The following is a 27901-nucleotide window of genomic DNA, read 5'->3' on the forward strand; positions in this document are numbered from 1 at the left end:
TGGTAGAAAGGTCAGAGGATTCAAAGACCGGAGGCTGAGTCCTGATTCATGGCAGCTGTTAGCTCATCCCCTGTGTGACTGGTGCAGTGAGATCTACCTCATTAAGATGTGGAGATTTAATAGGCCACATTGCTTACCTCCCTATGTGAGAAGTGCATAGAAATTGATCAGTATAGTTTTATTGGTTCTGACATTTACATCAAAGATTCTCAATTTGAGGTTCCTGGTAAATGAGACTCAAATGTTATATGTATGCATATCTATGCTGTTTTTTATGAATAGATAGTCTGAGTTTGTATGATATTATCTAAGGGATCCCCTGTACCAAGAGAGATATAAATGAGATAAATATCTCATTGTAAACCAGGAGGTCTTTGAGAATGAAAGGAACTATGATTATTAATTATACTGAGGCAACAGGTCCAAGCCAGGAAGTATGGTCACTCCATAAGTAACGAATGAAAATATACATGTCTGGCTTTCAGTTTTCTTTTATATACAAATGAAGAGGTCAAACTGAATTATTCCTAAGGGCCTTTCTAGTTCTGAGGTTAGATGACTTTTTTTTTTCCCAGTTAAATGTAAATCTAACTGGCTCCATATGCCAGTCAGATCACTTAAGACTGCCTCTTGTCATCTGTCATTTGAGAGAATAAATCACATTTACCATTACATTCAGCTAAAATAGGATTGGGAAGGCAAATGTGCAGTGACAAGAAAGAAAAAATCAAAATGTAAATCCAAATATCAATACAATTTGGATTATTCAGTTATATATCACTGAGGATGCCGCATTCACCCATTTGCATGAAGAATTATGGGATGACTCTTCAAAGTTTTCTTTAAAGTCCTGAATAGCAGAATCCTCAAGCAGAGTAGAAATATGCAGACATCCAGGAAGATTCAGATTGCCAGGCCCCCCTTTGAACTCTGAGTGTAGTACGATTTGACAAGTCGGCACTTGCAGTAAAACAGAGTCAGAGTAGCACTGACTGGTCTCCATCTTTACCTGGGGTCTGTGTCCTCTTTAAATATACCTTCATGCTCTTACAGGGCTTAGAATCTATGGTAAGTATGAACACACAGACCAGTGACTGGAACCAAATAATTGTTCAGAATATATTTGTTAGACTGAAGGAAGAAAAAAATGCAGTTCCAAAGAAAATTTTTAAAAGAGGAATAGTGCTAACTACACTCTTTGTGTGAGGTTTTGTGCTAACATTTGTCATTAAACATAATAAAATATTGTAGGTGAAGGTTTGATTCAGTACATGCCCCCCCCCCAGAAAGCCATGCTATCTTTCTTTTTAAATTGCGGTAAAATAATAAATATCCAAGTTATCATTTTAGCCATTTTAAAGTGTGCAGTTCAGTGGTGTTAAATACACTCAAAATGTTGTGAAACCATCACTACTACCTAGTTCCAGAACATTTTCATCACCCCAAATGGAAACCCCGTACCCATTAAATAGTCACTCCCAGTCCTCCCGTCTCCCAGCTCCTGGCAACCACAAATCTACTCTTTATCTCTATACCTTTGCCTGTTGATATTTCTTATAAGTGGAATAATACAATTTATGTCCTCTTATGCCTGGCTTCTTTCACTTGGCATACTGTTTTCAAGCTTAATCTATGTTGTAGCATTTAATTCCTTTTTATGACTGAATAATATTCCATTTTATGAGTGTACCACATTTTGTTTATTCATTCATCCTTTGATGGATATTTGGGTTGTTTCCAAATTTTGACTATTGGAAACAGTGGTACTATTAACACTTGTATATAAGTTTTTGTTTGAACTCTTGTTTTCAAATCATTTGGGTATATACCTAGCAGCAGAATTGTTGGGTCATATGGTAATTCCACTTAACCTGTTGAGACACTGTCACTTGTTGCCTGTTTAACTAATTAATATATGAATTATCTGTAATATTACAACTACCAGTTCATGTTCCATTATTTAGAGTTGCTGCTGGAATCAGCTGCCCAGCCAAGTATCCTGTTTTCTAGTCTATTGGCATTTAGGTGAGGCCACATGACTAACTCTTGCCACTAGAATCTGAGTGGAAGGGATGTGTGTAGGGCCAAGACCATGAGAACGTAGGTGTGCCTTCTTTAGTCTGTCTCCCTTTTTCTAGCTTGATATGGATGCACATAGCAAACCTGAAGGTCACGTGTGGACACGAGTGGAGGGGCCAGATGAGGAGGGGCTTGGTCTCGTTATTGGAGGATTCTGCTTTTGAACAAAAGTACTGTTTTTAAATTTTACATGAGTAACAAACTTTCATCTTCCATGAGCCATGGCATATCCTAGGGTTTATTTAATTCAATAGCTAGTTTTATCTTAGATAATGCAAACTTTAAGTTGAAGATAAGAAAATCACCTCCTCTCCATCCTCAGCTTATCCTTTCTGCCTTCAATTGTTAACGCTTTGTTGAGAAACTGGGAGAAGAAGGTTAGGAAACATATCAAAGTGGGGTTCTTAAGGGGTACACAGACTGTTGTCAGACACAACCTGCGAAGAAGTAAATTCTAGGTGTGTTAACATAGCATGTGCATCAATACAAAACTTCTTGATCTTTTTTTCTGAAACTAAAAGTAGAAGAATGCTGATGGAGTTTGGGTGGAGACTGATTTAGGAGGGGAGGATTGGGTGGAGGGGAGGCTTGAGAGCACACTTGGGTCAGAATATGGAGGGTTATAGTTACCACAGTGCGAAGGTGGTACTTTTCCCCATGAGTGATGGGGAAATTTGGTGTTCTAACTTGGTCATGTTTATAATTTTGATGAAATTTCAGAAGTATTAACTATTTTTGATGGCCAAGAAGAATCTCTCCTGTGGCAATAGCATTTCGTGGGTTGGTCCTGAAGTATCATAAAGAAAAGCAGAGGCCACAGATGAGCAGAACCACATAATCTGTTATTGGCACAAGTTCAGTTTTGCTCGAAAGGCTTTCACAGAGGATGCTCGGACAGGGCTTACCTCACCAGTTCTCAAGTAAGGAGTGAAACTATACCCAGGACAGGGTGGAGAGCACATTTTCTGGGGAGACTGGAGAAATTAACCTGGAACCTTTCTTTTGCCCTGGGATGTTTGTTTCTATCAATGTTTTGGGTTGGAGAGATTTTGGGTATCTAATTGCACGCTGCTCCAAATAGGCCACAGTGAGACTTTGTGGCGCCATGGGGTAAATATCAAACATCATAAATTACCTGCTTGTGTCCCTGCCTCTATGCCAACATGTCTGTAGTCCTGACCTAGGTTTGTCTAACTTGCCCAGCAAAAGATGCCAGTGTGAATCTTCTTGTTCATCCAAAGCTGCTCTGAATTCAGTGTCAGCTCTCAGAGAAAGAATCAGGTTTGCCTGAGATCTTGATCCTTTTCGTAATTGTTAGCAGACCTTAATATGGTTCATATATTTAACAAAAATATTTCAGTGTGATAAACCTACATATTATGTTCCTTATCAGTTTAGGGATAGGATATGATATTCCTTATTTAATAAATATCTTACACTTTTTTCCCAATGGTAATGTTTACCAATTCTTTTATCATAATGGTTTAACTTCTTCTCGATTATGAAACTTCCAGTTGGACTTTACGAAGGCATTACTTGCTTTCGTTAATGAGACAACATGCAGTTTCCTTTTTTCCCTTTTTGAAATGCATCCTTAAAAACACTATTTATTTTGCCTTAGAAACCGTTTGTCCTTTATTTTTCCAACAGAAATATTTGGGGTTTAATTAAAACCATCAAAAATGCCATTAAAAGATCATTAGTAAAAACACCTGCTGCCATTATTACAGAGCACTGTTTTCCCTAGAGCCCAGAGGAACTCTCAGTCTGTGGAAATGCATATGTCACGTGCTTTATGGAGCTGTGGTGCTGGATTTTTGCCTGGGTTTGGAAATTTTCATCCACTCATCTGTTGGACAGTGTGAGAAGTGCCGGCACTCAAGTGAACCAAGTACCTTTACACTTTCTGAATAAACATGAGCTCCAGATTCAGGCTCTAGTACTAGAATTTCACCTTTAACTTTAAATCAGGAGCAGGAGATGCCGAATGAGGTACAGAGATCATCTTCACTCGCCATTGCACTCCTGCCATATCAAAACAATTCCAAATCTCTGCTGTCTGCAGCACATTTGTAATTTACCACTGGAAGGAGCTAGAGTAAAGATCTTGAAAGCATCCACAGTAACTGGGTAGCCGTGTGGTTAAAAATGGCATAGAGGAAAATGATGAGGGGAAAGAAAGAGAAAAAGAAAAAGGAAAAACTGGCCTTACCGTCTGAAGGGCAGAGGCTCAAATTTGAAATTCCACGGCACTGAGATACGCAAGACGATTTAAAAATTTGAAATGTGGTTCTTGTGTGAAAGTCGTAAGACAATAGCTTGAAAGTCTGTCATTTCCTTTTATTTTGCTTACATCAAAGATTCGAAAGGGAAGCAGTAAAGAGATAGAGAGGAGTCGGAGACCATTACTCTCTCTCAGAGACTACTTAGATCTTTACAAAGAAGAGAACCCCCCAAAAAAAGATCTGCTACAAATATTTAACTCTTTATGGGCCAAACTTCACAATCTTCCCATTTCAAATAGAGATGAAATTTATTTGGCTCAACTGAAAAACTTTTTCTGAGTCAAAACATTTGCGATCACTAATAATTCAGTTAAGTGTGAGTCCTGGTAAAGGTTTCAAGTCAGACTGATTCCAAAAATATTATCATCTACTCTTTTTTTTTTCCCTGAAAAAGAAACGAACAAGAGAGATATTCAGTAATAAATCCTAGAGGCTTCCTCTATAGTCAGAAATTTCTTCCCAGCTTCTAAGTTAATACATCTATTTGGTTCTGTCCTCATTGATAAAAGGTAAAAGAATTAGTTTAAGTAAAGAAGAATTAGTGACAGTCCACACTTATTATCTCTGGACAAAGGTTTTGATCAAAGCATTAGTAGAAGTGGACAATGGGTAAATTTTGACTTACACTGGCAAGTATATAGTTCAGATTATCAATAATATCCAAAAAATTCAGATCAGAATTCTTTGTTCCCGGTGATTGGCATGACAGAAAATTGTCCAGAAAGAGTCCAGAGTAGATATTACTGTGAGTCCTGAGGGTGTCTCCATGCTGAAGTAGATGGAGGCTGGTGGTCAAGGATGTTCAGTCTTTCAGACATCATTCTATCAAGGCACACCATTTATTTCAATAATAATTTAAAAAATCAAGTCAGTTCTTTCATATTCAAATCTTATCGCCATGATCTTCTGGTAAATGATTGACTTTCTGGTAGAACCTGCATTTCTAAAAATGAATCTTGATCTACAAGTGTGGTATTTAACTTTATGCATCAGTTTGCATTGGGATGTCCCACTAGTTGGTAAATCCTTATGTCTGGGTGTGTCTGTGATGACGTTAGCACTGGAATTCATGAATCAAGTGCAGCCGATGGCCCTCCCTGGTATGGGTGGGCACCATCCAATTTGTTAAGCGTCTGAATAAAACGAAACAGCAGAGGAAAGGCGAATTCCCTCTCTCTTTGCTTGAGCTGATATGTTCATTTTCTCCTGCCCTCAGACATCAGCGATCCTGGTTCTCAGGCCTTTGGGCTCAGACTGAAGTGCACCACTGGTTTCCTGGTTCTTTAGCTTGGAGACAGCAAATTGTGAACTTCTCTGCCTCCATAACCACGTAAGTCGATTCCTGTTAATAGATCTCCTTTTATGTATATCTGTATGTATCCTATCAGTTCTGTTTCTCTGGAGAACCCTGACTAATACAACAAGGGAGGGAAGGAGAGAAGGAGAGAGAGAGAGAGAGATTGATTTCAGGTGAGGGAATTGATTCAGATTTGCCTTCTCTTTGAGAGTCATGATTTTTCTTTAGTACATGATCACTCCTAGAATTTTCTTGGTTAATTTTATTGAACTCATCCATCTCCAAAATTATTTGCTCTCAGAAACATTAAAAACTTTCCTGTATAACATACTTTGGAAAATGTTTCATCACAAAGTAACTCCTAGGATTTACCTTCTATGGGCCAATGAAAGATAGCCGTTAAAAAAAAATGCATGTATACACACATCCACACACAGGTTGTGTTACATACTTTGGCTGACAGCTGCATGCTTCATTGTCGCTCAAAAACAGCATCTTTTTTGAGGGGGAGTGGGTTATTCGTTTTGTTTTTCAATGCTTGTTCTTTAATATAGAGTCCACAAATTTTAAGGAATGTTATTTTGAGCAGAAGGAACAATATAATAAGGAATACTTATTCTACCACATTTCTGAAAGAATTGATAAAGATGTTGACAGTTAAACAGTAAAGCAGAGGGGGAGCTCTTTGGTGTCTGTGTCTTCTTGCATAATGATTTTGAGCATAGTTCTCTAGAAACCACACCGGTATAGCTTTCTGATTTCTCAGTTGGAATATAGTCCCTCTTACCTCCTTTTCACAGTCACTTTTCAAATTTTTCAGTCCTGACTTTTATGATTAAAATAGGTAAATGTCACAGTCAGCAAAAACTAGTATCATTCTTTCATTTCACCTTTATTAAAGTTAACACAGATGGTTTATTATCTTACCAAAAGCCAAAATTCTGATATTCCATTTGAATTTATTAATCCATTGATGGTCTAGACCATTTGTATAAAATACTGACCACTTTGCATCTGTCATCATATCGATCTTTAGGATATACTTACCTAATCTTCTGGCTTTTTGAATGATCATTACCTGTCAAGAATCTTCAGCCAGTCACAAGCTGGGCCAAAGATAGACTTTTCCAATAAAAGATAACTATTTTTCAGTGAAGGGTTTGTGAGCTGTGACATCCCTCTACTGGAATCCTAATCTGTAATTGGATATGTAAGGGAAAATATGAAAGTCTCTATCATGAAAAATAAAGCAAATTGTGAAAAACAAAAAAGGTGAAGATCTAGTCATTAAGTGCCAGTGATCTAAAGTAGCAGCTATCAGACCATATATCAAAATTGAGTTTTGACTTTTGCTTCAGAAGAAAGGTCTTTTTGAGCATTAATTTTTCATTATGCTCTTTTTATTGGCCATGGTTCTAAGCAGTACTCATGAAACTTTTTCCTGTTTCAAAGCACTTGGAAATAATTTCTAGTGGTGCTTTTCCAGAAAAATAACCCCTTTTTTGTGTATGCTTAAATGTTTGCATTGTTTCTCATTTCACTCCAAAATGGATGCGGAACAATTTGCCAATCTAAATATCCAAAGGATCCCTCAAAAGTGGCAAATCATAACAAAACCTTAAAACACTAATTCATAGAAAGAATGTTTCTATGAAATCATGGAGACCAACTGTCATCAAATTCAGCCCAGTGGAAACACACCTTCTAAAAGAGTCATCATTCTAATGAGTATATTATCTTTTGAGAAGAATGTGAATTTCTGTATTTTGGAAGTCAGATTCCAGAGTGTACCAAACACAGCAAAATAAGAATAAACCTATATATTGACACAGAGTTCTTGGAAATGGAAATGCCTATGTGTTCTGTGGAAATAATTCTAGAATGGTACCAAGAGCACTGAACTCTGATCCTAGGTTGCTATGGGCCTTTTACAAATCCCTTCATAATTCTGTGTTTTCAGGTTCAAACAGCAAAAGAAGAGGTCAGATGGTCTATAAAGAGAAAGTTCTTTATAGATCTCCTGTAGGATATATCTAATTAGTGGACGTTTGTTTGTGGTCATAGCAGTGGGGCATGGGAGTAGAATGGCATTTTAATGTTATAGTAGAATCAAGCCCCAAACTCCTTGGACTTTCTTTTTCATGCTCACATACTCTGGGAGTCAACGAGACCACTGCTTATTTAGAAAGTAACCTAAAATTAACCCCTTTAGATTCTGAATCGTCTCTAGTGTGCTGATATGCGTATGTCAGTGTATCTCCCCAAATGTCCTCATTTTTTCTTACAAACTAGTCTCCACACCAAGACATTTACATAAAGTATCTTGATGGGAGTCAGTCAACAGGCATAAGTCATACATATTGACGTCTCTCCAGGATACCATGTTTTCCAAATACTGGAAAGTGACACTAAAGAAATAAACAGTTTCGAGTATTTGCTCTTGGACTTTTTCTAAGAGTCATTTTGAAAGGATGAGGGCAGTGCAGCACAGTGGATGTGGTAGACTATATACCTTGATTGATTAGTGTGGCCAAATGTACTTTTAAAACATGCTTACTGAGTAAGTGGCCCTGACTTTTTTTAAAATTTAAAACTTACTTTTTCCGGAGCAGTTTTAGGTTCATGGCAAAACTGTGAGGAAGGTGTAGACCATACAGTTCCTTCTCACACACATGCCTCACCTCCCCCCTTAGCAGCATCCCCACCAGAGTGACATTATGTTACAATTGATGAGTACACCTTGATATGTCATTATCACTCAGGAGTCCAGAGTTTACTTCAGGGTTTATTCTGGGTGTTGTACATTCCATAGATTATGGCTTGATAGTTCATTTCTTTTTAGCACTGACTAATATTCCATTGTTTGGAGGTCCCACAGTTTACCTATCTATTCACCTATTGAAGGACATCTTGGTGCATCCAGCTTTTGGCAATTATGGATAAAGTGACTATGAACATCCACGTGTAGGTTATATGTGGATCTAAATTTTCCATTTTTTTGGTTGAGCATGATTGGTGGATTGTATGGTAAGATATATTGAGTTTTGTAAGAATCAACCAAAGTGTCTTTCAAAGTGCTTGTACCATTTTGCAGTCTCTCTGGCAATAAATGAGAGTTCTGTTGCTGTACATGCTCATCAGCATTCGGTGTTGTCAGTGTTCCAGAGCTTGGCCATTCTAATAGCTGTAGTGGTGGCTCATTGTTATTTTGATGTGCATTTCCCTGATGACTTGTGGCTGGAGCATCTTTACTCATTTAATTATACTCTGAGGGCACATTTGAAAATTATGACACTAAGTAATGAATTTAATCCTAAATGAATAAGAATAACTGCAGTTGGGAGTGGTGTTTGCTTTAGAATGCTCCAGATTTGTCTTACGTTATTATGTATACAGGTATCCCTTGGAGATATTGTGATTTTGGTTCTAGACCACTGCAATAAAACGAATGTCACAATAAAGCGAGTCAGGTGAAATTTTTGGTTTCCCAGTACATGTAAAAGTTATGTTTGCACTATTCTATAGTCTATTGGTGTGCAATAGCATTATGTCTAAAACACCAATGTACATGCTTTAATTAAAAATGCTATTGGAAAGACGGTGCCAGTAGACTTGCTCAAAGCAGGGTTGCCGCTAACCTTCAGTTTGTAAAGGTGCAGTATTTGTGAAGTGTAATAAGGCAAAACACAATGAAATGAGAGAAAGAGAGAGAGAGAATTAAAAGTGAAATAATGCAAAGCATCAAGTTGAAGTTTTGTTGTTGGTCTCATTAATTATTATTATTATTATTAGAGATTTCAAAAATGCTAAATGCTAGTTTGCCCTGTTAAATATAGCACACCATTTACCTGATTTTAAACAATTCTTGACTGAGTGATCTCAAGTGTTACACAGTTACATCTTAGAATTTCAGTTTGACATAAGAAAAGCAATCTATCTATAAGTGAAAGGATGTATGTGCATGTGAGAGAGAAAGGGAGAGAGCCAAGGGCAGTCAGTATTCAAACAGTGGAAATGGGGAAGAAAAATGGCTACAGGGAGCATATCATTTGCCAGGTGGGCAAAAGGTAATGTGTAAGTGACTGACAATCCAATTAGAGAATTCTTTTTAGGCGAAAAAGTGTGGCAGAGTAGAAAGTTATGGACTACATAACACACCATGACACCAATTCCCAGGGCAACCAGTGACATTCCATTTTCAAACATATGTATGAGAAAAGCCATGAATAATGGATTTCATGTAACATCCTTGCTATGCATTATTTAAAATATTTGTGCTGACTGAAAGTGATCATATATATATTTTTTTCACTCTAGTTTTATAATGTGGTTAATATTTTCTGCTTGTGATATTAGTATAGGTACATGATGCTGGACATGTTGTTTTAAAGCCTACAGCAGATTACCAACATTTAGACACCACTGTAAGCATTTGGAAAAAATCCACCGCGACGCATTTTTTTTCAAAACTATTTAGTATTTGTATTGTTTCCAGAAAGAATGATGTAAAAATAAGGAGGGTAAGCACATGCTAAATTGTGGTTGCATTAATTTTCTGATTTAGTATCATGGTTATTTAGCATTTCACATCTCAGCAAAATCTTAGGAAAAGGCTCTTTTTTTTCCCCCTCATCCATCTCCAACATGGTGGAAGTTGTCTGGGCAAAATAGAGTTAGAATGAATGTAACCTAATTATCTGAAGACATCATAAACACATATATTTAAGCCTGTATATCAGTAGGAAAACATCATAATGCCAGATTGTCAATTTTGGAAGCTACCTCAGAATTTATCAAGACTGAATTAATTTTCTTACAAAGGAGAGTGCTGATGCGTGTTGGAAATTAAGTTAAGGCATCATCGTGTTGTTTTTCAGCATGAATTTGTTACATTTGCTTAACAATATTTACCAAATGCCCATCGTGTTCTAGGTGTTGTGCTATGATGTGTATAGAGTAATAAAGTTAGATAGAAGTTATCAATATAGTAGATCAATGTGAGGAAGCATTTGAAACTAAATTTACTAACAATAAAATATATAAACTTATTTATATATGTATTGTATATATTATTATATATGTTAATATATTATATATTATTTATGTGGTATACATTATAGATGCTATATGCTACATAATACGTTTGTGTTACACATTTATATAATATATATTTTATAACATAATACAATACATAATACGCTATATTTAACTCTAGATGAATATAAACTCAGACTTACTATTATATATAAAACCTAATTTATAAAACATATATCATATGTTATATATAACGGTAAGATTAAGGTTAACAGTTAAATCCTTGCGTATAAATACTACTTCAGTGTCAGACTGAAATTCTAAGTCTACAGAGGAGTGTGAATGCTTATAACTAGTTCTGATTGTTGAAATGGACTGATGATTCAGTTTAGTGTTTTTTCAGCAGTTGCTTTTGTCACATGAAGCATACTTTATATTTCACCAGTTTTTTTGCACCTAGATTTAAAACCACTGCATGTGAGCAGGCCTATGTCTCTTTTATTCATATTATTATCTACAGCATCCAGAACAGTGCTCAAATATAGTAGATGCTCAATCAAATTTGTCGAATAAATAAACAAGTAAATGGGTGTTTGTGTGAGTGTGTGTGTGTGTGTGAGAGAGAGAAAGAAGGAGAGAGAGATTACTGTTTTCCCTATTTTAAAACATGGTTGAAACTCAGGTTCAAGAGGGATTAGAGTAATATATAATAATTTCAACGGACTACATATAATATATACATAATAATTGTAATGACAAAACTATGTACCATTTTTTTTGAGCTCTTAGGTAAAAGCCAGGCCTTGGGCTAAGTCTTTTCTGTAATTTATTTCATTTAATTCTCACGTGCCATGTGGATAGATAACTACTCTCATTTTAGAGACTAGGATACTGAAGCTCAGAGAGGTTGAGGAAATTTGCACAATATCCTAATGTGAGCCAACAGCAGAGCTGGCATTCAAAACAAGTTTTCTCTGACGCCAGAAGTCCCCCTTTGTTATGCTTGTGCATGTGTAGTTGTTCAGATGCCAGCGCACCATGCCCAGTGGACATAACTGAGTATAATAAAAAAAAAAAACACATAATGCAAATTGTGTTAGAAACTGAATTATTATTAATGTTAGCATTAGCAGAACTCTGAAAGACTGCCTAAAGTTATTCAAAATGAGGGAATGTGTATTTGGCTAAGCTTCCTCTTTTTTGCAAAAGTCTTTGGTCTAAGGGCTTTGTTTTTGCCTTCATGAAGTAGGAATCTGTATCTGGCCAAATAGCTAAGCTAGTGTTCAGTTGCTTTATCTAAACTAAATCAAGAAAGAATGATTGTTTTTTAATTTTCAAAATGTATTTGAGCATAATACACATATAAAAATGCACATATTATAAATAGACAGCTCGCTGAATTTGCCCAAACTGAACACACCTATGTATTTAGCCCTAAGATACAAGAACAGAATATTACCAGCGCTCAGTGACATTCCTCCCCATCAGGGTGTCTTACAGTCACTAATCCTTCTACCCCCCCAAGCATAAACACTATCTGGACCATCCTGACTTCGAACAGCATAGATTACATTAGTCTGTATTTATAATTTGTATAGATGGTATCTTCATCCTTAATGTTTTTGCATGTTGTTGATGTTTCATTTCCATTGCTGTACATCATTTCATTATACAAACACGTTTACAGTTTTTGTATTAGTCCTTCTGTTAATGAACATTTGGGCTTTTCTAGTTTTTGCATAGCGTTCCTATGAACATGTACTAGGGTATTTTTGGTGAACTTATTTGCACATTTTTTTTAAAGTTTATACTTAGAAGTGGAATTACTGGGTCATAAGATATGTGTATATTCAACATAGTAATTACTGCTAAGTGATTTTTCAAATTTATGTTGCCACTAGCAGTCTGTGAACATTCTGAATGCTGTACATCCTTGCCAATACTTTATCTTTTTCAACTTTAAAAAGTTTTTCAATGTAACTGTCATGGTGAGTGTGAAGTGGTATTTCATTGTGATTTTAATTTGCATTTCCTCCTGACAGAATGATACTGATTGCCTTTTCATATGTTAATTGGTATATCTTTTATTAAGTATATATTCAAGTTTTTTGGGGGGCATTTAACCTGTCTTACTGTTAATTACTAAGGATTAATTATATATTTTGGATATAGGTCCTTTGTTGAATATATATGTTCAAAGAACTTCTAGCTTTGTGAGATCAAGGATTTTATATAGATATATATTAAATTTATATATATATATAAATGTGAGAGAGAGGCACACCAAATTTTTGCAACATTGCACGTTACGTAAGAAAGGCTTGAGTTCTCCGGACTATTACTCCTTTTGAATCCTCCTCACTATATGGGTTTCTAACACAGTGCTCTCCAAAAACTATAGGGAAACATTTTTGCTGACTTCCTGGTGATTTGTAAAATGAGATAGAGTTCTTTGAGATTACAAAATGTTTCTTCTTCAAGACCAATAATGAAGAAAGTCCTCCTGCGAATTATTTTCCAGGAGAATCCTAAGCACGTTAGTTGGAAAATTCAGATAGTGATAAAATTTTGGAGTGAAACAGGACTGAGTTAAATTCATTCCAAACACTTTCTATTCTTAAGCAAAACCAAAAATTAAATGAGAGCTACTTTTACAAGTCTGGTTTGAATTTCAATGATCGAATGCCAAACGGTATTAAATCTCAATTTCTAAGGGTTAGAAACAGCAAGACACCACTTGCTCCTTTCATGGCAAGACTCTCAGCACTCTTTATAGAGCCTGTCATGGTGTGTGTCCCAATTGCTATCAAACAGGCTGCTCTATATCTTGCTAAATGTAGGTTTGAATTAAAAATCTTCAGGCATTTATAGGAAAGTGGTTTAGATAAAGCTGAGGGGACTCAGGGAAAGACAAATGACTTCATATTCTCCCTATTAAGAACTGACCAGAAACAAGCACAAGTGACTGTGTTCTGTGTCGAGTAACAAAAGAAAACTGATGGTTTAATTAGTTTAAAATACGGTTGTAAGTGACAAATCCTGTGCTCCATCTAGCTAGTAAGATGTAATTATGTATTTTCAAACAAATAAACTCCCTTCACCTCCAAGGAAGGAAAAGTTTTGTTTTCTTTCTTCCCACAGATATAAAAGTCCATTTTAGAACTTGTTTGACACAGATTCTTTAATCATTATTACAAACGTTCCATTTCTTAAGTAAGCTTGCTGATTTCATGAACTGTGCTGGAAAGCAGGAAGGCTAAAGTTTCTATTTTCGTTAACTGGCTTGTTTACGCATCCTGAGCAAAGTGAGGAATGTTTGTGGAAAAGAATGACTAGAAGTGTACTGTGTTTTCTTCTCCGTGAAATGGGGATCTGAGGTTCGGGAGGCAAATCGCATAGTTTACGCTGCGATTTTTTAGACCACGATGGCTTTATCTAGATAGTCTTACTCCTTTTTCGTCTTTGTAAAAAAAAGTCATATCTTGTCTATCTTCATGTTGGATAATATTCAGAATCCTGTCTAAATTCCCTATTGCTTAAGCAGTTTTCACGGCTCATGTTCACTTGAAAGAGTAGCTCTCAAATATGAGAAAGCATGTTTACAACACAGGCCACAGAATTCTCAGAACACTTCCCTGACGTTCATAGATGTTTTGAAGCCCATCCATGTGTCCCCAGATGAGAAACTTTGACATAAAGGTAGATACTTGAACACTGGAACTGATTTGAAAGCCAATGATAAAGACGTGTATCAAAGCCCCAATTTTCCATAGAAAATATTTGAGATGCCTATTCTAGCACATCAGATATTGGAAGTTTAGCAGACGCTTTCTATCTTTTGTATCATTCTAAGAGGAGAACATAAAATTCCTTAAATACTGAATGATTTTTTTCCCCCATTTCTTAGAAGCAATAACGTATACTGGAATTTTTTTTTTCTATGTAGAAAATAAAACAAAAGAAAGACATCACTTTTCCATTCAGATAATCATTTTACCTTTGAATTTTTAACTCCACCTACCTACTTGTTTATCTGTCAGAGCAACAAAATAAAAAATCTAAAGTCATCCCCAAATTCCCCAAATTCCTTTTAGAAATTAAGAGAAAAAATATTTAGCACATCTGGAGCTGTTAAGAATTTGCTCGTCTAAAGACAAATTTGCGTGTTATTTCTGCATCTTGCTTTTGTTCTGGCTGAGGAAAAGAGCTATTCAGGACATGCTGAGTGGAACTGTATCTACTTCATTCTTTTTAAAGTTTTCACTTTTTTTTTTAAATGACATTTTGTTATTTTGCAGCCATTTTCTGCATTGACTAATTCCTATGAGGCCATGAGGCCATGATACTTTTGACACCAAATTGCATCTGTCCCTAAATCAGGGACAAAGACAGGTGGCTTCATGAGATTTGCTTGAGATTCCAGGACGGTGAACATTGCCATATGTTCTATTAGTTTGCTAATTAGTAGGGTGACTATATAATTTATCATCCAAATGGGGGTACTTTTCAGAGAGAAAAGGATGCTACTAATAACATCTGATAACAGGTATAAACTGGGACTGAGGATGGCAAAATGGGGTATATGGTCAGTGTCAATTAGGAATATAAGATACCTCCCTTTTCCCCGCACCCCCCATTCTGCCCTAGCATCACTGAACTCTCCCACACCCAGTCATCCCCATCCTCCCCCATAATTCTGTCAATGTGATGTTCCATAGATACACATTTGATGCCCCTTCCTTCAAACCAATTAAAAAAAATAGTCTTTTATGAATTTTTAAAAATATGTAGTTCTTTTAAGATTTTGTATCTTAGAGCTTTGCTCACAGATGTTTTCTCTGACTAGAATATTTTATCCCTTTTAAACTATTTTTAATTCCTACTCATTCTCCAGTTCAACTGTCACTCCTCTGTGGAAGTTCCCAGTCTCTTTTCACTCCTTACTAGCTTTGGAAGCTTTGGGGAAAAGAATTAACCTAGGATTCTTTATCTTCATGAGTAAAACAAGAGTAATTCCAGGAGATTGTTTGAGGGATGAAATAAGAAAATATTATGTCACAGTGCCTAGAAATCATAGAAAACAAAAGTCAACAAACAACACCTAAATCCTTTGAATTATATTCAATTTCCAAGAAACTGTCAAAAATATCTTACTCATAAACTGCTTCAGCTGGAAGAGGAGACAGTTAATTTTCCATCTTAAGTGCCAAGAGTTACACAAAGAATTTTATAAGTGGGAAGGTAATAGATTCAAAGTATGAAATTTAATAAGCTTATCATAGATTTATTTCAATAAGTAATACATTTCTGAATGATCTTTAATTTTCACACTAGCCACTGAGTTATCACTTAAGGCAGTTATCAAAACAAACCTTATAAACAACTCAGATATAAAGATTCCTAATAGGAATTTCAAAACTTTAGGTCCAGCAAAGGATGGTACTTATGTTCTTTTCCCCAGGGTTCAAGAGTAAGAAAGGACTGCTTATAGCAAACACGTGAATCTGATTTTGAAAATATTTTTAGGAATTCTAACTGGAAGAGAAAATTTATTGATTAAACGCTCGTTTCCATTTTAAGAAGGTATTTCATCTTTGTGAGTTCATATTTTCACTTTAGAAAAGGTGGTTATTGCTACCCCATCTTCACAGCATATTAAATGTTCACCTAAAAGTTGGCTGGCTCCAAAGCAATTTGCTTTCACAAAGATTTTGACTTGAGAGATAGAAACAGTCTGCTTCTCCATTTTTTTCAACCCCTACAAGACACACTCACAATGCTCCGTTTTTATGTCTATCTTCCCCGTTTATGTAAACATCTTTCAGGATAGGAGCTGTGCTTCCTTTTCCCTTTTTCCTTAGCTCCAAGTATCCACACACTCACTATGTTTGAGTGAGTGGGTAAGTGGTTTTCTCTTGAACCTTTCCTGTGGATGGCGGTCACACTGGAGATCCCTGTTTATTCATCCTTTATTTACTTTATCATGAGATTTAGAATGAAGAGGATAGCCCATAGTGATATTAAATCTTCTCTAATTGCAGGTAAGTACAATATGGTCTAAAAGCTCTGCCCCCACGGTTTGGCTCATTCTCTTTGTAACGGTCAAGTACTCTGTAATTTCTCTTTAAATCCTTGTTGGAAAATTCTGAATGTATCATAAGATCATGTCACTTGACAGAAACTCCTATAGAATACGGTTTAAAATAGCCACTTAGATGATTTTTGAAAAGTGCAAGCTGTTTTAAAATATCCAGATTCCTTATTCTTTTAGGAAAATCTCGCCTACCAGGAGAGCTGACTTCTGTGAGGTAGTTCTTACACAAGACCCTGGGACTGAAGATGGCACATAATGGCTGTCTACAGCTCTAGTGGTCTGTGTCCTGGTATGGGTAACATACGTTTGTATGTTGAGCTTTTACACAAATTCAAATGGCACTGTCCATTGTGAGAAGTGAAATAAAATAATGGAAAAGGCTGCTGCTGTCGTCCTGGGTGGGTGTGCTATCCACGGGGGACAGAGTAGCATTTGACAAAAGACGTATTCTCTGCGCTTGTTGCCTCGGGAGAAGTAATGCTATGCCTTGAAGGCAACTCTCTAGGGGATTTTTTTTTTTTAATTGTTACCATGCCATTCTGAAAAAGGCTCTTAGACGACTGGCTTTTAAATTCTGCTCTCCTAGCAAGGCAGTGGAAAGGAATGGAAACGGTACATGTTTTGTTGCCATATACTTAATGTTTGTGGTCAAATACTTAAACTCTTGTTTCCTCATCTGTAAAATAGGGACAATAATAACACCTTTTTCAAAGTATTAGTGATGGTTCAGGGAAATGGTTCTGTGCCTGTGTACAGTGGGTAATAATGTCTGTCAGCAATTATCATTTTTTAGTAGTGTCATTTAGTCACTTATCCTGTGGGCAGGGATTTCTGATTGATACTTCGTACTCTCAAGACTCTGTGTTTAAGAAGACAAGGCACACAAATAAAAGCTATTCTATTGACAGAAGAAGCCATGATTGCTCTGAAAGGGGCTTTAGGAATTCTGATTTAGAGGAGATTATTTTTCAGCTCGGGATGGGAAATGTGGAGGGTGGGGCTGGAATGCCTGGTTTGGGAAACATTCCCTTAAAGCTAGACCTGGAAGAATGGTTTTGAGTTGGAGACCTGAGGTAAGAAAGCTTTCCATCCCAGAGGGTACACTATCAATGTAGGAAAACATTTGGTGGAAATGGGGGTTGATAAGGGTTTGAGTTTGGGTGGAAAGTTCAGAAGGGTAATTTGGTATCCGACTGATGTCGGCTTTGAATGATAGCTCAGGCCTGTGAAATTTGTTTTGTAGACACTGGAAGACGCTAAGTGTTTTTGACAGAGAACAGATCAAAACAGTGCTTTAAAAGCATTAATTTTCTTTAACACATAAGTTGGATAAGAAAAAAGAGAAACAAAAGGCTGAAATTCCAGACAGAAGACTCTTCTTGCTGAAAGAGACTACTTTCCCCTGGATAGCAAGTATAGAGTCTGACTTAAGGGTAAGCAATAGGAAAAGATTATAGAAGCAAATGTGACAGGATTTGAAGACAGAGTGACTCCTACTTGCAAAGGGAACAGTACAATTTTGAACTTGACTTACTGGGAATGTTTGGAGGAGGAAGTCAGGAGAATTTCTAAATTATTTTTAAAAAGATGATCTTTTCAGTTTTGTACAATGAGGCATCTTGAGGAATGCTATCCAGCAGTCCTCCGAACTGTGGCGTAGACTTCAGAATTTGTATTGGCAGATGTGTACTGGAAACTGGAGACAGTTACCCAGTGGGCTTAAGCATAACTCAGATCTGAACTGTAGTCCTTAACACGACACAGAGGTTCCCTTGAATGTGATCACACCTCTTGGAAACAGCTGATAAATGGTACAAGTTGATTAGAGTTCAACCTCCTGGCTTTAAGCAAAATGTCTGTGGGATACTTAAACCTCATATAAAGGGAAACTTTCTGCTTTAGAAGCATGTTTAGATAAGGAGACATTATGGGGCTCTGATATTGGTGTTCTGTTTATACATCCATTTGTCATGGTTGGGTAAATTCTCAAGAGAATTGGATTGGAAATTCAATCCTTTGATTCAGTCATTTTAGAAGATTTAAATGCTTCAACAAAATTTGCTACTGTTCCCTGGTTGATTATTACCAAGCAGAGGAAGTAAATGGTGGCATACGTAGGCCCCATTAAATCCCTCATAAACACTCAATTTCTGATGGACAAAAATGGTATTTCTTGTACTTTCCATGCATTTAATAAGTATAAAATATTGGAGTTAGGAGGCCTAATATCTTGTCCTGATTTTGGCTGAGTCCACTGGGAGCTTAAGCAAATCGTTTAAACCCTTTGTCCTTGGTGTCCTTATAGTGTAAAACACAGTGGGATAGGAGGGTATTTTTAGTTAACTGACCTCATTAGTGTGAAGCTCAACTTATGTATTTCTGAAGACCTTCAGCTAGTCCTAGAATGCAGCAAGGACTCAAAATGTGCATTTGAGCTTTAGGAGGTGCCTAGAGGAGGAAGTGTGGAAGTAATGCCTAGCACAGTAACTGACACATGTGAAGCACTTTATAAATATGTGCCATCTGGGTGAATGCAATTCAACAGACATATGGAGAAAGGCAGGCAGACGAAACAGTTAAGGCATGGGAGCCTAAGTGTGAGACTTTCAAACTCAACTAAAGCCTCAGAGGTCTAATTGGATTTCCTAAGTGCCTACATCTTCTCAAAACTGAGAAGTTAAGGCTTAAAGAGGGAATCCATCATCCCAATTTAAAATATTTAATTTTACACAAATATGTCCCAGACTGAGCCAATAATTTCTTATATATTAATAATAAACTTTCAAAGCAACTATATTCATCTTTTTCCAGAGATGACATCTAAGTGTGAGAGAGGCTAATGAACTTGCAAAGAGTTGTCCATAGAAGCACTGAATCCTGACTGTGATCTGGCCATGCTGAGTCTTTGTAGGTGACAACTTTGTCCTTTTTTTTTTTTTTTTTCAAGTACCTACCAATAGCAACAGAGTAATGGAGATCCTTTGGCTACCTGGAAACACAGTTCTCATGCCAGCTTGTTCACTTGTTTGAAGTAGTAGTTCAGCAAAGCCAGAAGTTCTTTCTGATTCCAACTGACTTTCTTCCAAGCTTCGAGTCTGTGGGCAGTTGCCAATGCACAGGGCTGGGAAACGTGATATAATGGTGCCTGCAGGCTAGGAATCTGGTCTGTGGGACATATTGTTATTTACAGAGTTGCCATGAAACTTGGCTGGAGACTCAGCCCTCTACACGGGAGCCAGACTCTTGAGTGTCTTTGGCTAATCACCATGCTTAGAGGGAGAAAAAAATAATTGCTAGTAAGCAAAGGCACTGTTAATCATTAACTGTGTGGCATCTGCTTCCATAATTACATTTCTAAAAGATCTGGATAATCATATTCTTTTGAAAATGGTCTAATTAATACATTTTTGCTGTTATGATATGTTGAGCACCGGTAACACCAAGTTTATCACTAAAGAGCTCCAATTTTGCAGTGTGCAAAGATATCTTATTGATTGATTGGAATATGCAAAGAAAGTGGCGTGGATCGACAAAGACTGTGATGACTTCAGCCCTTGCCAAACCCAAGGAAGGACACTGAATGTTTTGTGCAGCTTCTCTCACAACTTACTCTGAGAATCGGAAACAGGTCCAAAACAGTATCAGTCTTCCTAAGCACATATACAGAAAGAATAAAAAATATTGCCACCATGTAAAATTGAGTTTGAATCTCAGTCCTGACACTAACCGTCTGCATGACAGTAAACAAACATTCTCAACATGAGTTGCCTCTTCTTTACAATATGGTCTATAATTGGTGCCTTTAAGTATTCTTATGAATATTAAATTAGATGACACATGTAAAATGTACTCAAAAATTATCATATCCTTTCTCCATAATATTTGGCTATTGATATGCTGTCCCTATTTTCATGTTTTATGACCTGGCCAGTTGAAGTGTACTCATATGGGCAGTAGAACAAAATACTACAATTTGGCCTGTCCAGGACGTGTGGTTCCCAAAATTATTAGACATTTGGTGAAAAAACTAAAAGCTGCCTGCAGCAGTTTTAAGTAGTAGAGCATTATGATAACTACTGAAAGCACTGGATTTCTGAATTAGCATTAACCATCACCAAGACTCTGGCTTCTCCTAGTACGGATACATAATAATACAAGCCAGCGATCTTCTGCTATATTTCCTTCAACTATGCATAAGGTAGAAATATAGTGTTCACAAACTGAAAATGAAACCATCTTACCAGCTCGAATCAACATTTGAAAAAAATGTGAAAATTTTATACATCTAAGATTTAGGTAATTTTCCCTATAGAAAATAATTCCTAAAATTAATACTAATGCTAATAATAACTGCTAACTTTTAAAAATTGAAGTATAGTTGGTTTACAATGTTGTGTTAGTTTCAGGTGTATAGCAAAGTGATTCATATATATATGCATTTTTTTCTTTTTCAGATTCTTTTCCATTATAGGTTATTATAAGACATTGAATATAGTTCCTTGTGCTATAGGGTAGTTCCTTGTTGGTTATCTATTATATATATAGTAGTGTGTATATGCTAATCCCAAAATCCTAATTTATCCCTCCCCTCTCCCTTCCCACTTTGGTAACCAGTTTGTTCTCGATGTCTGTGAGTCTATTTCTGTTTTGTGAGTAAGTTCATTTGTATCATTTTTTAAGATTCCACATATAAGTGATATCATTTGATATTTGTCTTTGACCTACTTCACTTAAATATGATAATCTCTAGGTCCATCCATGTTGCTGAAAATGGCATTATTTCATTCATTTTTATGGCTGAGTAATATTTCTGTGTGTGTGTGTGTGTGTTTACATTCCCACCAACAGTGTTGAAAGGTTCCTTTTTCTACACACCCTTTCCACCATTTATTATTTGTTGACTTTTTGATGTTGGCCATTCCAACTGGTGTGAGGTGCTACCTCACTGTAGTTTTGATTTTCATTTCTCTAATAGTGATGTTGAGCATCATTTCATTGCCTGTTGGCCATCTGTATATATTCTTTGGAGAAATGTCTGTTTAGATATTTTGCCCACTTTTTTGATTATGTTGTTTGTTTTTTTTGACGTTGAGCTGTAGGAGCTGTTTTTATATTTTGGAAATTAATCCTCTGTCAGTCATGTCATTTGCAAATATTTTTTTCCCATTCTGTAGTCTGTCTTTTCATTTTGTTTAGTTTTCTTTGTTGTGCAAAAGGATTTAAGTTTAATTAGATCTCCCTTTTTTTGTTTTTATTTCCATTACTCTAGGAGATGGATCCAAAAAATATTGCTGCAATTTATGTCAGTGTTCTGCCTATTTTTCTCTAGGAATTTTATTTTATCCAGTCTTACACTTAGGTCTTAAATCCATTTTGAGTTTATTTTTGTATATGGTATTAGAGAATGTTCTTATTTTATTCTTTGACAGTAAGTGTCCAGTTTTCCTAGCACCACTTATTGAAGAGACTGTCATTTCTCCACTGTATAATCTTTGTCATAGATTAATTGACCATAAGTGTGTGGGTTTTCTATTTTGTTCCATTGCTCTATGTTTCTGTTTTTTGTGCCAGTACCATACTGTTTTGATTACTGTAGCTTTGTAGTATAGCCTGAGGCCAGAGAATGGGATTCCCCCAGCTCCATTCTTCTGTCTCAAGATTTTGACTATTCGGAATCTTTAATGTTTCCACGTAAATTAAAAATCTTTTTGTTCTAGTTCTGTGAAAAGTCCATTGGTAATTTGACAGGGATTGCATAGAATTTTTAGATTGCTTTGGGCTTCATGGTCATTTTAACCACATTGATTCTTCCAATCCAAGAACACAGTATATTTTTCCATCTGTCTGTGTCATCTTTCATCTGCATTTGTAGTACAGGTCTTTTGCCTCCTTAGGTAGGTTTACTCCTAGGTATTTTATTCTTTTTGTTGTGATGGAAATGGAATTATTTGCTTAATTTCTGTTTCAGATATTTCATTGTTAGTGTATAGAAATGAGACAGATTTCTGTGTATTAATTTTGTATCCTGTAACTTTACTGTTGAAAGTGAAGGGATGGAAAAAGATACTACATGCAAATGGTAACCAAAAGGAACAGGAATGACTATACTTATATCAGATGAAATAGACTTTTAATTAAAATCATTGACAAGAGATAAAGAAGGTCACTATATAACGATGATGGGGTCAATTTGTCAAGAAGAAATAACAATTGTAACTAATGTGCACCCAGTATTGAAACACTTAAATATTTAAAGGAAATACTGACAAAAATGAAGGGAGAATCAGACAATATTTGCTTCAATACAATAATAGGTGACTTCATAACACACTATCAACAATGGATAGTTCATCCAGGCAAAAAAATTAATGAGGGAATAGAGGGTTTGAATACTACGAGCTGAATGACCTCACAGACATATATATAATGAATACAAATTCTTCTCAAGTGCACATTGAACATTCTCCAGAATAGATCATATGTTGGGTCACAATTTAAGAAGTCTGAAATCATATCAAGTATCTTTTCCAACCACAATGGTATGAAACGAAAAAATTAATAACAGGAAGAAAACTGAAGAATTTAAAAATATGTGGAATTTAACACAACTCAGAACACCAGTAGGTTAAGGAAGAAAGCAAAAGAGAAATAAGAAGCATCTTGAGACAAACAAAAATGGAAACAAAACATACAAAAACTTATGAGGTGGAAAAGCAATTATGAGAGGCAAATTTATAGTGATAGTTGCCTATATTAAGAAGAATATTCCAAATAAACAATCTAATGTTATACCAATAGGAGTCAGAAAAAAATAATAAACTAAGCCCACAGTTAGAAGTAGGAAAGTAACAATAAAGATTAGAACATAAATAAATGAAATAGAGACAAGAAAAACTATGGGAAAGATCAACAAAACTAGGGGTTGGCTTTTCAAAAAGGTAAACAAAATTGACATTTTGGCTCACCAAGGAAAAAAGATAGGGAGCTCAAATAAAAATATAAACTAAAGCAGAGACATTACACCTGATACTTCAGAAATATAAAAAGTTGTAAGAGACTGCCGTGAACAATTATCCCCCAACAAAATGGATAAACTAGAATAAATGGATACATTCCTAGAAATATACAACCTACCGAGACTGAATCATGAAGAAACAGGAAATCTCTACAAATTACTAGTAAAGAGATTGAATCAGTAATCAGTCCCCCACTACCCAACAACAGAAAAACCCAGAGCCAAATCACTTTATGGATGGATTGTACAAAATGTTGAAAGAATTAATGCCAATTCTTTTCAAACTGTTCCAGATATTTGAAGAGGAGGGAAAACTCCCAAAGTCATTTAACAAGGCCAGCATTATCCTCCTGTCAAAGCCAGACAAGGACATTACAAGAAAAGAAAATTACAGGCCAATATCCCTGATGAACATAGATGCAAACATTCTCAACAGAATACTAGCAAACGAAATTCAGCAGCATTAAAAGGGTCATACAACATGCTCATTTTGGGGATACAAGGATGGTTCAACATACGAAAATCAATAAATGTGACACACCACATTAACAGAATGAAGGATTAAAGACAAATAATCATCCTAATATATGCAGGAGAATCATTTGCTTTCTGCAAATTGAAGTCTCCATGCAGTGGATGAATTGTGAGTCCTTAATTGGTACAAACAGGCCACGAGAACCTTGGTGGTGGAAGCAAAAGGCATTGACTTAGCCCTGTCATCCTGGGTTTGAGTCCTAGCTCCACTTTGGTGAGTGTATAGTTTCTTTTTTTAAGAGACAATAATTACCCTCTGGATGGTCTGAACGAAAAATCAACACACAGTTAGGGATGTTTGTATAATTTTGTTTCTATTTTTAAAAGCTTGCTTTTATTTTTATTTAATTTTGTTTTACGATTGTTTAACCATTTATATGGTTTTCAAAGTCCAATTTACAAAGGAAACTTCATCCTGAAAAATTTAGATTTCCTTTGTATGTGTTTTATGATGTTTTTCAATGAATCTTTCACCCCTATTCTCCAGAGTTTTCTAATTTACATTTTTTGTTATTTATCTATGTTTTATAGAAATTACAATTAGAACTATTATATGTATTAGAAAGAATTCTTAAAATTTCTTATTTAATTATTTATTTTACATCAAAAAAATGTGGTTGAATTGCCAATATTTTCCTTTATGGCCTCTAGACTTTTTGTTGTGGTTGGAAAACTTTTCCTGCTAAGGAATGGTTTTCAGTGGCATGTTTTCTTCTAGTAATAATATTTTGTCTAACTTTAAAATTTACTTTGGAGTGCAAGAAATAGAAATACAGAATATTAGCCCTAAAGTATTATCTAATTATCTCCATGTCATTTAGTGAAACATTCACCTATACCCTGTTGCCCGAAGTGTCACCTTCCATCATATGATGCGTCCCTGTGGGTAGTCAACTATACTTTCAGAATTTCTTATCTTCCATCGCTCAGTTATTTTTGGTACTGAAGCCAACATGTTTTAATGCTCACATCTTTCTAATACAGTTTGATATCTGCTAAGGCAAGTCTTCCTCTATCACTCCCCACTTTTAGCATCTCTCTGGCTATTCCTGGATGTCTAATTTTCCATACCTACTATAGATTTGGCTGATTAAATTCTCTTATCAATTTTTCCCTGATAACTTTTAAGTAGGATCTTATTGAGTTGGTAGTTTGTATTAGGATGAATTTCCTAGTGGTAGTTTTAAAAATGACTTTCCAGTGATTTTGTTGACATTAACAACATGGTAACAAACATTTAACAACATCTCTAGTTATTTCCTCAGAATAGAACCCTAGGAATAGGATCATAGACTATGTCCAGAGTCTAGAGATTTGTGCATCTCTATGTACTGTAAATTCGCTTTCCTTGATGATTATAGCGAGTGCATGAAAGTGCCTGTTTTCCCCTATCTTCTGTCCAGGACTGAATATATGAATATATTATGTCTAAGTATTTCAGAAATTTTCCCAACCCAAATGTCTATGGAGTTTGATAGGAGTGAGACTCACTAGTCTAACTTGGAGGTTATGTCTTCTTTCCTTTATTGGACTGATGGGAAAATCAAGACACAGAAATGGTTAAGATCTGGTCAGAATCATACAGACATCATCATTAAAGAAGGGATCAATGGCCAGGGCTCTTGACTGGAGTGGGAACATGCACGCATGCGTGATTTCAACCTCACATGTGTTCCCTCGTTAGAATTCAGTCTGCCCCTCATAAATCTGTTGCAATGTTATTTATGAGCCACAAAGTAACAACCAGAGTTTTGATGATAGCAAAATTCCGGAATTTTAGGTAGAGACTGAATGTAAAACAAGATCCCAGCATTTCTTCCAAAGTGCAACTTCCTTAATCTTAGAAGAAACAACAGTGACTAGTTTTTTTTCTTTAACTTTGCGTCATTTATTTGCAAACCCTCTTGAAGAAAAAACAAGTATAATATCCATAATTTTTTCAAAGATGATAGCACTCAATGAGAATAAAAAGACTAAGGAACAGTTTCATATAAATGTCAGTTCTTTTCTGAGTTGTAGGCCACGTACCTTTGTGATTATTACAAAGGGTATATATATTCGGTATAAATACTTGAAATGTGATGGTATCTATAAAATCAAAAATTCCAGGACCAGCCATGTATTATAACTGTATAATTATTCCCTGACATAATTGATTTTTGCTAGGCACACTAAACTGATTTGTACCAATGGCTTTAGAACTCATACTGGTAAAATATTTACATGACAAAAGCTTGAAAAATGGTAAAATTGCTCCACAGGTTTTGGACATTAACTGTTTTGAGGATAGTGTCAGATACTCGAAATGGCATGGAACATGAAGAAACAGACAAAATATGAGCAATTTCCACACAGCAAGATTGAAAATAAAAGAGACAAACATTTTCAGATGACCTATCATCAATCTGGGTTAACTTCCCATCAAATTCAGGGGGAAACAAAAGTGCCCTTTTGGTACTCTCCTTGACAAAGAAGCACCACTCTCTGACTTATGGGAAAGAGTCAGTGCTTCCAAGAGCCGCTCCAGCCAGAGCTGGTTCTGAACAGTTGTAAGTCCATAAAAAAATATTTTAAGTGGTGTTCACAACCCCAGACTGTACAACATCTTATTAGCTTTTGCCTTCAAGTGTCCTTAATTGATAGAATAAATTTTCTTTAGAAACTACATCCAAACATCTTTTAAAAATGTTTTAATACGTGATTATGTTAATAATTAGAGAATGCCAGTAATTTAAGGAGATGCTTGTTAATTTATTGTTCCATAATTTTTGTATTTTGTTTTGAATTTTTCTATGTAGTCTCAATTTACAAGCCAAAGAGTACTGAGTTAGAATGCCAAAGTTATGACATAATTCACTAATTAAATTCTATTTATTGGTGATCTACTTTGGTAGATTTATTGGTGCCTACTTAGAGCTAAAAAAGATGAACATACAAAATTCTTGCTCTCAAGGTCTCTTCATTCTGGGTAAGGGAAATACTTGACTGAATATACAAGTTTATTTCAAATAGTTATAAGTATTTCACTATAATGTACTTTCCAGGAGGGCAGTGGTTTTGTCTGTTTTGTCCCATGAGATATTGGTCCCATAGTAACGCTGTCCAAAACGTAGTCCCGTTTGGTAAACGCTGGGTAACTGTTTATTAAATGGATAATGATTATGATGTGATGTAAAATGACAAGAATGTGGAGGGCTAAAATGTGGTCAGGGAAGCTGTCTTTGAGAAGGTCATGTTTTGGCTGGGACCGACTGGATTGAAAAAAAGCCAGTTGTGTGTGGATGGAGACAGAGAGAAGAGCATCTTAGAAGAAATAGTGTAAAGGCCAACAACAGGGTTGAGGTTGGCAAGTCCAAGAAGCAGAAAGGAAACCGTAGCGATCACCATAGTGATGTGTGTAGTGAGGGCAGAGAGATAAGCAGAGTCGGGGGAGGCATACTGTTGCATATAAAATGCTTGGTTTTAGTCTTTTAAGCAGTTCCTGGAGGATTATACGCAGGGTGGTAAAAGAATGCCATAGGCCCTTTGAAGGTAGTCTTCTGTAGTGAGCACGATTGGGAACA

General features: G+C 35.9%; 1 long non-coding RNA gene across 5 annotated transcripts in view; it reads left to right on the forward strand.

The window, feature by feature from the left end:
* LOC140698139 (uncharacterized) overlaps nucleotides 1-27901 on the forward strand; it is a 785970-nt gene that overhangs the window by 290495 nt on the left and 467574 nt on the right. For all 5 annotated transcript variants that reach the window (XR_012075665.1, XR_012075668.1, XR_012075663.1 and 2 more), the window contains exon 4: nucleotides 5581-5694. This is a non-coding gene — a long non-coding RNA (uncharacterized lncRNA). The remainder of the gene's footprint in view (nucleotides 1-5580; nucleotides 5695-27901) is intronic.

Source organism: Vicugna pacos, chromosome 9 (assembly GCF_048564905.1).
Source record: "Vicugna pacos chromosome 9, VicPac4, whole genome shotgun sequence".
NCBI lineage: Eukaryota > Metazoa > Chordata > Mammalia > Artiodactyla > Camelidae > Vicugna > Vicugna pacos.